A 12,447-nucleotide genomic window follows, 5' to 3' on the forward strand; every position below is an offset into this window, starting at 1 on the left:
AGAATAAGAATAAGAATAAGAATAAGAATAAGAAAGAATAAGAATAAGGAGAAAAGGAGAAGGAGGAGGAGAAGGAGGGGGTGGCTGAATGGATAAGAAAACACAACCCTCACATATGCTGCCTACAGGAAACTCACTTCAGATCTAAAGACACACACAAACCGAAAGTAAAAGGAATGGGAAAAGATAGTTCATGCAAATGGAAGGGAAAAAAGCTGGGGTAACAATACTTATGCCAGACAAAATAGACTTTAAAACAAAGGCTGTAATGAGAGACAAAGAAGGACCCGGTAATCCCACCTCTGGTATTTATCCAAAGAAACCCAAAATGCTAATTTGAAAAGACAGGTACATCCCTATGTTTATTGCAGTATTTTTTATAATAGCCAAGATATGGAGGCAACCTGAGTGTCCATCAACGAATGAATGAATAAAGAAAAAGTGGTACACATTTACAATGGAATATTGCTCAGCTATGAAACAAAATGAAATCTTGCCATCTGCAACAACATAGATAGACATAGAGAGTATCGTGCTGAGTGAAGTATGTCAGACAGAGAAAGACAAATACCATATGATTTCACTTACATGTAGAATACAAAGAACAAAATAATTGAACAAATGAAACAAACAAACTCAGAGATACAGAGAACATTTTGATGGTTGCCAAATGGGAGAGAGGTTTGGTTGAGAGATGAAAAAGGGGAAGGGATTAAGAAGTAGAAATCAGTAGTTACAAAATAGTTATGGGGATGTAAAGTATAGTATAGGGAATATAATCCATAATGTAATAACTATGTATTGTGTCAGATGGTTACTAAATTTATCGGGATGATCACTTTGTAAGTTATAAGTGTCTAATCACTATGTTATACACCTGAAACTAATATAATATTGTATGTCAACTGCAATTGAAAAATAAAAAGATTATTTAAAAACAAACAAAAACCCACACCCACTACTTGGGAAAGTTTGCATAAATTTTTTAAACCTTCTGATGGTTCCTCATCTCTCATTGTAACAATTATAACTTGATTTTAATGGCTTCCCAGTTCTTTTCTTTCCCCATTTCAGGATCCAACTTCTTCTAACACTTAGTCATATGTTGCTGACAAATATTTTCTCTAGTCTGCTTTTTTCAGTTATGAACTGTTTGTTCCTAATTATTGGGAACATTTTACCATCAGTACATTCCTTCCCTCTCTTTCATGTCTTCTATAAGCAATTTAATAATATCTAGGCTCTTGTTCTTCAGGCAGGAGGATCCCACTATCTTAACCTTTCTGCCTAAGTTGTTTCTAAATTTCATAAGCTCCGCCTCAAGTGCCTCTTAATGAAGATCGAAGAATGGAATGGAAGAAGAATAGTGAATAAGGAGACAGTCATACTTTCTTCCTGAAGGTACACCCAGGATCATGTTCTTCATGTTGATGGAAATCATTCAGAATTATGTATTTGTTCATATTTTTAAATAAAAATTATTATTTGAGACAAAGACTTGTCTTTGAGAAATCAATAGTCTAAAGACAGACATTATGATACAGGCAAGCATCCACAAGACACAAAGAATAAAGTTTTAAAAAGTAATATGAGACATTAAACATTTATATCATGCATAGATCAAGGTAAGTGTGTTTGTCACCTTGATATAATTTAGTTACTCTGTCCCTGGCTTGTCCCTCAAGAAACTCTTCCTCCTTTGTACACTAAATTATTTTCAAAGTCTATTCCTTTTAAAGGACAGAGGTACAGATCCATGTGACCTTCTCATTGCAGAATCTTACTGCTGATTTGTGAGAGCTATTGATGTGATGTTGATTTGTAACTTGTGAAAAAGGAATTGAATTAGAGGTCATGAAGTAACTCAGGAAAACTGAATGCTATAGATGAAATTTGGGGCAATTTTTCAAAAATGCAAAATACTTCTTTCAGTTGTTCATCTTTGACTCATTTGTATAGTTTTTATTTAGAGTGCTTCATGGAAATATCTGGTGTATACAGTACATGTAATCATTACTTAAAGAGTTGACAAGTTGCCTTCGGGGATAGGTGGAACTTGCTTTATCTAGGAACTCTGAAGTGTTTCACATTTCACGGGTGGAGAAATGGTAAGGTCATTGGAGGCTGGAATCCAGGGAATTTGAAGCAGCTCTACTTCTCCCACAGCCAATATCCCCTTGTGGCTCCCAGTATCTCATGCATGAGAGAAGAAAGCAGGAGAGCCACTGGGACAGGGCTCTGAGCTCAATGACATCTCTGCCTTCAAAAACAGAATGTCTTCTAGCAGAACCCTTTAGATAAGCTGCCTCTGACTGATCTGGGCAGTTATAAAGCTCCAGTTGGAGAGTGGCATTCAATCTCCATCTTTGACACTCTGACATTACTTATGGGTCCTAGATCCCTGAGAGAGAGAAGTAATTGTCTCTGAATCCCATATTCTCTTGGCCCTCTATCCTGAGGTTGTTGGTCAGACCTGGTGCAGGTCCCCTCTGACCAGTGTGCCCCATCCTACTCTGGGGTTGATGTTTTCTACAAATTCAGGAGAGTTCTATGTCTCAGGCTAACTTGATTCCTGCCATTGCATTCCCTAACTTCATCTCACACTCAGCTAAACCATTCCTATGCTCCAACCACAGCAGTAACCACAAACTCTTAGGAGTTTTTATCAGAGCAAACTCTTGTTCTCTTCAATGCCTCACCTGAACCATTTGGATTGGCTATATCTTCTGGAGTTCTCGTCTGAGGCATAAACTTGAGAACACCCCTTTAGGAAACAGTGAAGACCTCACTAGAAAATAAATGCCAGGAGAGGAGAGAAGTGTTTGTTTGTTTGTTTGTTTGTTTGTTTGTTTGTTTGTTTTCATTTTGTGCATAGTACAAATAAATATGAACAAATCAATCAATCAATCAATCAATCAATCAATATGGTGGAGAGGAGAGAAGGCAGAGAATAAGAGCTTTTTGAAACAAGCAGATACAAAGAAAGAAGCAAGCAGATGAAGAAGGGCATGGCCTGCTCTCACCAAGGATCCCAATTCCTTTCCTGATCTTTCATTCTTTGGAAAATTCCTATAAGTACCAGAATCGCTTGTACATGAGTTCAATTGAGAGCAGAGCATCCAAAAATCCCAGCATAAAGTCATTATGCCGAAGCAGTCATATTGAAAGAACAAGCCATTAGAGAGCCTACTTAAAAGTTAGAGGCATTCAAAGTCACAGGTCAATTATGGAGTCAGCAGGTTGAACAGTTGAACTTGCCTATATAAAGTGTGTGGGAAGGGGTGAGTTCCAGGACTCATGGAAAACAGGGATCCAGGCTGGAAGATGCTGAAGAGGAGAAAGAGGGAAAATGTGGATGTAATGCCTGGGAATAAAATTGTCACATCTCCCTTGATCAAGCATTTATGCTTCTTGACCTCTTCTTAGCCGAAGAGAATGGTTTAATTGCGTAGTTTATTTTGCCACTGAGAAATTGTTCTTTGACTACCTTCTCTGAAACTCATATTCTCTTCCTCCTAAAAACAAAACAAAACAAAACAAAATAAAACAAAATACCAAATACACATGAAATGCTGGAGTGTGTACTAAGTGCTTTTATAAACATTTTCTTACTTAATTTTTTCAGCCCTTTTGTCAAGAATGTCTCATTTTTCTCTTCTTTACTGCATGTCAGAGAATAAACAGTTTATCCTACATCCATCAGAAAGAAGTAGAAACAGGATTTGGACTCAAGAGTATCTGACTTCAACTCAAGTGCTTATCTCACTATAATGTAGGTGCCTGGTTCCATTCTCCTCAGAGTAGTCATGTGGCATAGATCCCAGGAAGGAGGTGATATCCATAGAAACATGTGGAGGTCTAAGTATGCTGAGAGTGACACAAGATCATGGAATTGGATGCAGTTCTGGGTGGAAGCAATATTAAAGTTAATATTCATGTAGACATTGAGCGTGTTTACCATGGATCACACACTCCTTTCAATAGGACCAATAAAGACAATACTATTATCCCCAGTTTACAAATGAGGAAACTAAGAGACAGAGGTGTTAAGAAACTTTTTAAAAATAATCTTAAAAGAATAATTGCAGGTGACAAGATTTTGTTCTTTTTTATGACTGAGTAGTATTCCATTGTGTATATGTACCACTTCTTCTTTTTCCATTCATCCACTGATGGATACCCAGGTCGTACTCATATCTTGACTATTGTTAAAAAAAAAACAAGCCACAATAAACATATAGATGCACATGTCTTTTCAAATTAGCATTTTGGGTTTCTTTGGATAAATACCCAGAGGTGGGATTACTGGGTCCTTCTTTGTCTCTTGTTACAGCTTTTGTTTTAAAGTCTATTTTATCTGGTATAAGCTTTGTTTTAAAGTCTATTTTGTCCAGTTTAAGCTTCTTTTTTCTTCTATTTGCATGAACTACCTTTTTCCTTCCCTTTTACTTTCAGACTGTATGTATCTTTCGATCTGAAGTGAGTCTCTTATAGGCAGTATACGTGAGGGTCTTCTTTTCTCCTCCATCAGCCACCCTGTCTTTTGATTGGAGCAGTTAATTCGATTACATTTAAAGTAATTGTTGCAAGATATGTAGTTATTGCCATTTTATTATTCATATATTTTTTATCTCTTCTCTTTCTCCTCCTCCTCCTGATTCAAAAATTAAATTTGAGTCTAAAACTATATTCATTCATTCCTCCCAAATACATCAAACTGTCTCTTGAGTCAGTCCCCTGAAACAAGAGCTTGAGATGTATGCTGAAGTCTGGCTCCATGCTCTGAGTCTCACACCTTCCGTGGTGAGCTCACACCATCTCTGATTTTTTTCTTGATTGGACTGTTCCATGGCTATTTTTAGCTTGGCTTATTGGCAGTTTCTCCAATGTTCTTCAAGATGTTTATGGACACATACTGAGAACTACATAGTACGAAATTAGGGAGCTCTCCTGAAACATCCCCCACATATTAGGGTCCCTATTTTGCTCTCTGTCCCAGTTTTGTTGTGACGTACTTGGGTGCCAGAAGTACCAGGCTAGATCTAGCCTAATAAATCAACCTCAACTTTGGCATAAAATAAAATAGAAAGCTTGTAAAGATATTGCTTTTTTGTCATTAGGCAAAGAGTCAGTTTTTCAATGAACTAACCTTCATTTGACTTTAAGGGGTAGCTTATGGCTTACAAGCTTGGAAGGTCTGATTTGTTAACTTCAACAAAAGAAGGCTAAACCACAAGAGGGGAGACAAGGCCACAGAGAGTGCAAATTTGCTTATTTTACATCTACAGAAAAATACATAAGGGTGAGATTCCTTTCTTCTCTATTTGCCAGAAAAGTTTTTAAAATATGGCAGCAAGACAAATGAAAGTTAGATAGAAAGATTTTACTGATGCGTGTCTTGTCTTAAGAGATTGAGAGGCACTTTGATCATCTTCTACACACCAAGCTTAAAAACACTTTCCTTTATAAGATGTTTAGGAAGAAGAGAGGTGGCTTAAAAGCAATTATACCAAAAAGTGAGGCTAGGATAAACTAAAGGTGATTTGGAGTAGTGAGAAGAATGTTGAGGAAGGAGTGACTTTAAATGAAAAGTTTTTTAACATCTCTGGATGTCAGGGTCCTCTTCTATTAAAGAAGGAATTTAGGTGAAAATCTTTAAGACCCCTTCAACCTCTAACATTGTATAATAAAGTCTCATCCAACTTTAGAAGAATTTGATTCTCAACAGTGAATCCTTGGGTTTATAAGGTTACATCACCAGTAACCGGCAAGCCAATTTTCTCAATTACTTGTGATAGAGTCTTGGGCTCCTCTGATGCCACAAAAATATTGGATCATGGAAAGATAGGGGAAAAGGCATAGACAATAGAGGTCTGTTCATCTCTCTTGCAACCAAATCAAAGTTATGACAGAAACATGGAGCAAACAGCAAGCAAAGTTGCCTAGGATCTAGATGAGCAGAAGCACTACAACTAGGGAGAGAAATAATTAATCAACTTGCAACAGTAAAAGATAGGAGGGGGCGAAGACACAAGACTGCTGGGTCCCGAGGGGCTGAGTGGGACAGAGGCTGCGGCAGCAGTAGCCAGAAGATAGATACCTCTTAAAGGGGCGGTGTCCACAAGCAGACTTTCACAGTGACAGATCCTCTCTCTCTGTGCACCAGCGCCAGGGCCAGCTGCATGGGGAGCACCAAGGACTTACATGGGAACACTGAGTTTTCAGAGTGAGGGCCCGAAGCGAGACTTGCTCTGTACAGAAGTGCTGGCAGTATCTATCCATTGTTCCTCTGTTGAGCCCTCCTCGCTCCCAGTATGCAGACGCAGTGCAGCCATAGCAGAGACATCATCAAACTGGATAACACAGGTCGCTCTGTCAGAGGATTCCCTGAAACTCCGCCTCCCCCAACTCGCAGTCCCACCCAAGCCACATCCAGATGTGTCCTCGGCAAGTCCCATGCTCCTTTCTGAGCAGTATCAAGACTCACATTGGAGGCAGCTGGCCTCAGTTTCTGATGTGGTTTCTTGAGGCAACTATAAGCAAATCATCTGTGGATTGCTTGCTGAATCTTAACAGGTGGTCCTGGAGGGACACAGGCTGAGGCTAAACTTGGCCTACAGCTGAACCCTTCTCAAGTCTCCGCCACTGGACACCAACTACACAAAGCTGAGCTAATAAGACTGAGAGACATGGAATGTAAAATCGCTGTCTTTACTTAGTACATAAAAACAGACACAGAAAGGCAGCCAAAATGGGAAGACAAAGAAGCAGAAACCATATAAGAGAACAGAACAGAGATCCAGGAATAATGGAGTCAAGCAATCTAACAAATGCAGAGTTCAAAACACTGGTTATAAAGATGTTCAATGAACTTATGGGAAGTGTAGATGAATTCAATGAGAACTTTAACAAAGAGATAAAAAACATATAAATGGAAATGGAAATTATAAAAGGGAACCAGTCATAAATGAAGAACACATCATGCGAGATGAAGAGTATATTAGATGGAATAAACAAAGTGAATAAAGAAGAGGATCAAACCACTGATATAGAGGATGGGGAAGCCAAGGGCATTCAATCAGAATGACAAGAATAAAAAGAAGACTATAATAACTTAAGGGGCCTATGGGACACAATTAAATGAAAAAATATTCATGTCATAGGGGTACCTGAAGGAAAAGAATACATCAAAGAGCTATTTGAAGAAATAATGATGGAAAACTTCCCTTACCTGGTGAAAGAAATAGACAAACAACCCCAGGAAGCTCAGAGAGTCCCAAGAAAGAGGAACCCAAAGAGACCCACACCAAGACACATCATAATTAAAATGCCAAAGGTTAATACAAAGAGAGAATCTTAAAAGCAGCAAGAGAAAAGCAGTTAGTTACCTACAAGTGAGCATTCATAAGACTGGAAGCTGATTTCTCAAAAGAAACCACACAGGACAGAAGGGCTTGGCACAAAATATTCAACATGATGAAAACTCAGGATCTACAACCAAGAATATTTTATCCAGCAAAGCTATTATTTAGAATCGAAGGACAGAAAAAGAGCTTCCCAGACAAAAATAAGCTAAGAGAATTTATCAACACCTAGTCAGTATTCCAGGAAATGTTGGAGGAATTTCCTTAAGAAGAAAAGAAATATCAAAAATATGAATAAAGAATGGCAATAACTACATTCCTATCAACAAATACCTCAAATGAAAAAGAATTAAGTGTTCCAACCAGGAGATAGAGTAGCTGAATGGATTAAAGAAACAAGACTCCTACATATGCTGCCTACAAGAGACTCACTTCAGATTAAAAGACACACACAGACTAAAGGAAGGGGATGGAAAAAGATATTGCCTTGATGGTCATAGAGGATCTTGTGCTGAATGAAATAATTTGGATAAAGAAGGACAAATGTCTCATGATTTTACATACATGTGGAATCTAAAGAACAAAATCAACAACAACAACAAAAGTGGAAATAAACTCATAGATGCAGAGAATATTTTGAGGGCAACTAGATGGGAGGTAGGTTGGGGGATGGCAAAAAAAGGCAAAGGGATTAAGAAGTACAAATGGATAGTTGCAGAACAGACATGGAAGTGTAGAGTGTAGCATAGGGAAGATGGTTAATAGTGTTGTAACAAATATGTAAGAGGGAAGAGGAGTACTAGATTCAGTGGGGTGATCGCTTTATGAGTCACGTGAATCTCTGATCACTATGCTGTACAATTGAAACTGGTATATTATATGCCAACTATAATTTAAAAAAATCATTGAATTGTACAATGTAAATACAACCAACTAATTGTTTGTTATATTTCAACAAAGCTAGAAAAAAATATAAAGCCTAAATCATGACCAGGCAGACAAAATGCAGGCTCACAGAAAACCCACTGACAGTGGCTATGAGACTGGTAGTCTTCAAATTAAATGGAGATCTTTTCATTTGGTGGGGTTTAGTGGAAAGGGTTGAGGTTGAGAGAGATGGAGAGAAGAAAATATGGCAGAAAAACCAAACCCTTCTTTCGAGGACATCCCTCCATTTCCGTCCTTAAAAAGGGTGAGAGGAGATGCCTGTCCAAGGAGGAGAGAAGATTATGTGAGAGAAAAACATGTGCATATTTATTCATGCTCTTCAATAAATCACAAAGTGAGCCAGAAGACATTGACCCTAACATAACATTCATGCCCAGATCTGTGGTATCCCTTTTAGACATGAGGCAGGTGACAGGGAGGGCAGACACACTTCTTTCTGCCAGTGACAGCCTGTACAATCAGGCTGAAAGCATAGCATAATCTTACAAAACTGCTCCTCATGCAAACATGTGTGCCTTACCTGTTTAGTATTGCCCTTCATCTTCTGGAAAACCCATTGCTGTGTCTTTTGATCAAATATATTGCTACTGGTTAGAAGAGTACAGCCTGGTCAAAAAACATCGTGACTGGGTACTGGATGTGTATATGCCCTTGTTTATGAGAGCTCGACACTCTCACAGGTGAAAAATAGGTCAAATAGGCAAATTTGCACTCCCTATGGCTTTGTCTCCCCTTCTCTTTAACAACAGGTCTAGCTTTCTGTTGTTAAAGTTAAAGAATCAGAACTTCCATATGCTCCCCGCTAAAGTCAAAGGAAAGTTACCGGTTGCCTTTTCTCATAGGGCGGTAATGTGATCAAATATGTGAATGTTTATGAGAAGCTCTGTGTTAATCACAGGCTGTAACCACTGCCCTCTCATTGAGTGCATCTCTGTCGTCTTTTGTGTGTCATTTTTGCCACACAAAAAACTTCTCTGCCTCTCACCACCTGGAACAGACATCATACTTCTGTTTTATTGGTTGCTGTCTTATTCTCATCCTTGCTTTAAAAAAATCTCTTTTCCCTGGCTGATGTGTCTTAATTTCCCTCTCCCTTAACTGTTATTTCAGCAGCTCTGCTATTTAGCTTCATAGTGTCACAGCAGACAGTTGGTGGGAAAGGAACTGTGCTAAATGGCGTAGCATCGAAATCCAGTACTGGCTTCTTGGTGGTTAGAAAGCCCTCTTCGAAGCTCATTGCCATTTTATTGCTTTGCAGGGAGTTCCCTTTGTAAAGAGAAAAGAAAGCACCCTTTAATGCCACTACTTTCCTCTCCCTACACATACAAGAAGTCATCTACTAGGTCATATTGCCAGCACAGGCATGGCAGTGACCATAATGTGTCCCCTGGTAGAAGAGGACATGGCAGCAATGGGAGATTGGATATTCCTGTCCCTGCTTTAGAGCCCAAAGAGCTTGACTGTCTCTTGTTGTTAGAATATCTGTATAATGTTTGCATATTTGTGCATATTCTTCTCACCACCTTTTAACTTTGTGAAGCTAGAGTATATATAGGCTGCCAGGAGTAAATGGTCATGCCTGCCTTGCAGTCAGGAGACTGGAGATCCATGCCAGGCTCAGATTCTACATCCTGGGTCTGTGTGACCAGTTCCCTTCTCCTCTGCAGCCTCAGTCTGCTGATCTGGAATAGAGGCCACAAAACTGCCAGGAAATCGCTGCCTTTGTTTGTTCACCAAGAAGAATCATGATACGGTAGAAAGAAAAGGAACCTTGAATCAGATGATGTTTTAATCCTAGCTCTGCCACTACTAACAGTGTGATCACGGGCAAATTGCAAAGTGAAAATCAAATGGTGAAAAATGTAGATTTTCCATTCCTGTATACATCTTTAAGCATTTTAAAGACAAAATATTATAACTTATGCCATGCAAGTCTGTGAAGAAGTTGGCCTAGGACTTTAAGACCACTTGTATTCTAACAGTTCTCAATTCTGTTTCTTTAGTAGACTCACAAATCCTGAAGTTAGGGCTCTAACCATTAACAATTACTAAAGCAATCATTTATTGAAAACCTACTGTGTATCACTGTACTCTTTTTTTTTTTAATAAAGATGGGCTATGCATTTTTTCAATCGCTAAAATATAAAATAACATATGCCAAGTGACAAATGGATGGAATCGTACAAACGAAATGTCTTCCTGGATTCTAATGAAGGGGTGATTACCCAGGATGCCATGGTAACCGACTCTGCCCAGGCCATCCCCCACATGACTCAGGACTCCACTTGACCTTAACTAATTTTCGTTTCAATCAGAGGAAGCCAAGCGAAATGGATTATTGAGAGAGTTTTAAAAACTAAGTTTTTAGTTTTCAGAGATTTAGCAGGTAGTCCTCAGGCATTCCATGAAAGCACTTTTCTTGCTAGCCCCATGGTTTGGGGAGCAGTGGTAATAATAGGATTCTGCATGATGACCTCGTGGGAGAAGGGGCACTACTCATAGCAGAGCTCATCTTCTTTAGATGAGAACTCCAGCAAACAGAGAAGAGAGGGCATAGTTTTGATCTAACCAATCATCTGCCCAGAACCCAAGTCTTAGCATCTCCCTGGGTTTGTAAATGGAAACTACCTAGAACTTTCTTCTCCATTTCAGAGATGAGGAAACTACAACACAAAGTAGAGAATGACTTTTACCCAGATTTCAAATAAATTAAAATAGAAACCTGTACAAAGTACTGCTTGGTCAGAACTGTGAAGGCTAAGATGAAACTTCAAGTTCTTCTCTGCCTAACCAACCCCTGCAACTCTTCCCACAGAGAGTGGGCCTGAGCTAAGCATGACACAGGCATTCTGAGTCAAGGAGAGAGCTTGCAAGGGAAGAGGAAGAGGAAGAGATCTCTCCCTATGGAGCCAGTTACTCTTCTGCTGCTTGGTTGATGTTTTTGGAATAAATCACTTGGTATAATAATAGAAATGAAGGCGCTGAAGTGAAACATCGTGACAGGAAGAATTCCCACTGGCATCTCAATCAATTGTGATTTTTTTTTTTTTTTGGCCTAATGTCCTCTTTCTCATAGGCAGTGGGAATCTTAACCCAACAGAATGTAATGAGCCTCTCTTTTCCTCTCCAGTCCACTCTACCAACCAGAAAGGGACAGGTTCTCTCACCATCATCTCTAATGACCCTAATCTGACTTCCTTGGAGGTCTTGGTGTGCATGAACCTTATTTGTTTTCATCAATGTTTTAGAAAGAGAGGATAGTTCTAGAGCTTGAAGGGACTTTATAGGTCATCTTATCCAATTCTCTCATTTATCATGAGGTAAATTTCGGTGATTTACTATGGCCCTATAGCTAGTTCACAGCCAATCAAGGTCCACATCTGTCTTTTGACTTTGCTTGTTGGAGGGCTTGAGAAAATTGCTCACTAGGAGCTCAGCTATCTACTGGGTGCAGAGATTTTCAATGAATTCAAGGCACTGGACACTTTCCCAGTGCTCTTTCCCTTTGTACTTTCTCAGGTGGGAACAGGGACAGTCTTCCCTCATGCCCTCCTCTCAGCTTATTAACCCTTATTTATCCTCCAGTGTTCCAACTGTGCATCACTTCTTCTGTCAGCTTCCTGCTCCCCAGGTTGACTTGACTGTCTCTCCATTTTGTTTTTAGAATTCCTTTTGCATAGGTCCATTATAGCCCAACATAGGTCTATTATGTGGTAATGAGGCCATTGATTTACTCAACTGTGCTTCCTCATTCAACTGAGCATCTTCTGAGGGCAGACTCTGTTTTAGGTGACAGTGCCTCCCAGCAACTGGCATAGTGCCTGGCACATAGCAGGTGGCAATGGAAGTTTGTTGAGTGTATATGGAAGTACTCCTATTGCTGGCAAGTGTCTGGTCTGCTGAGAGATGTCTGCCACACCTCTGGGCACTAGTGGACCTTCCTGTGATCTCCTCCAGCTTGGGAATAAAAGAGTTGCCTGATGGGGACAGAGCAGCTGTGAGAGCACTGCAAGCAGAAAGGAGGAGGCACCATGAAGGTGGAGATGGGGAGGGGATACTCTCAAGATCAGCTGTGGGAGTAGCAATATGACAAGTCCAAGGGTAAGGAAATGAAAGAGTCACCAGAAAAGTCATA

The sequence above is a fragment of the Pteropus vampyrus genome, unplaced genomic scaffold (assembly GCF_000151845.1).
Source record: "Pteropus vampyrus isolate Shadow unplaced genomic scaffold, Pvam_2.0 Scaffold288, whole genome shotgun sequence".
NCBI classification, from domain to species: Eukaryota; Metazoa; Chordata; class Mammalia; order Chiroptera; family Pteropodidae; genus Pteropus; species Pteropus vampyrus.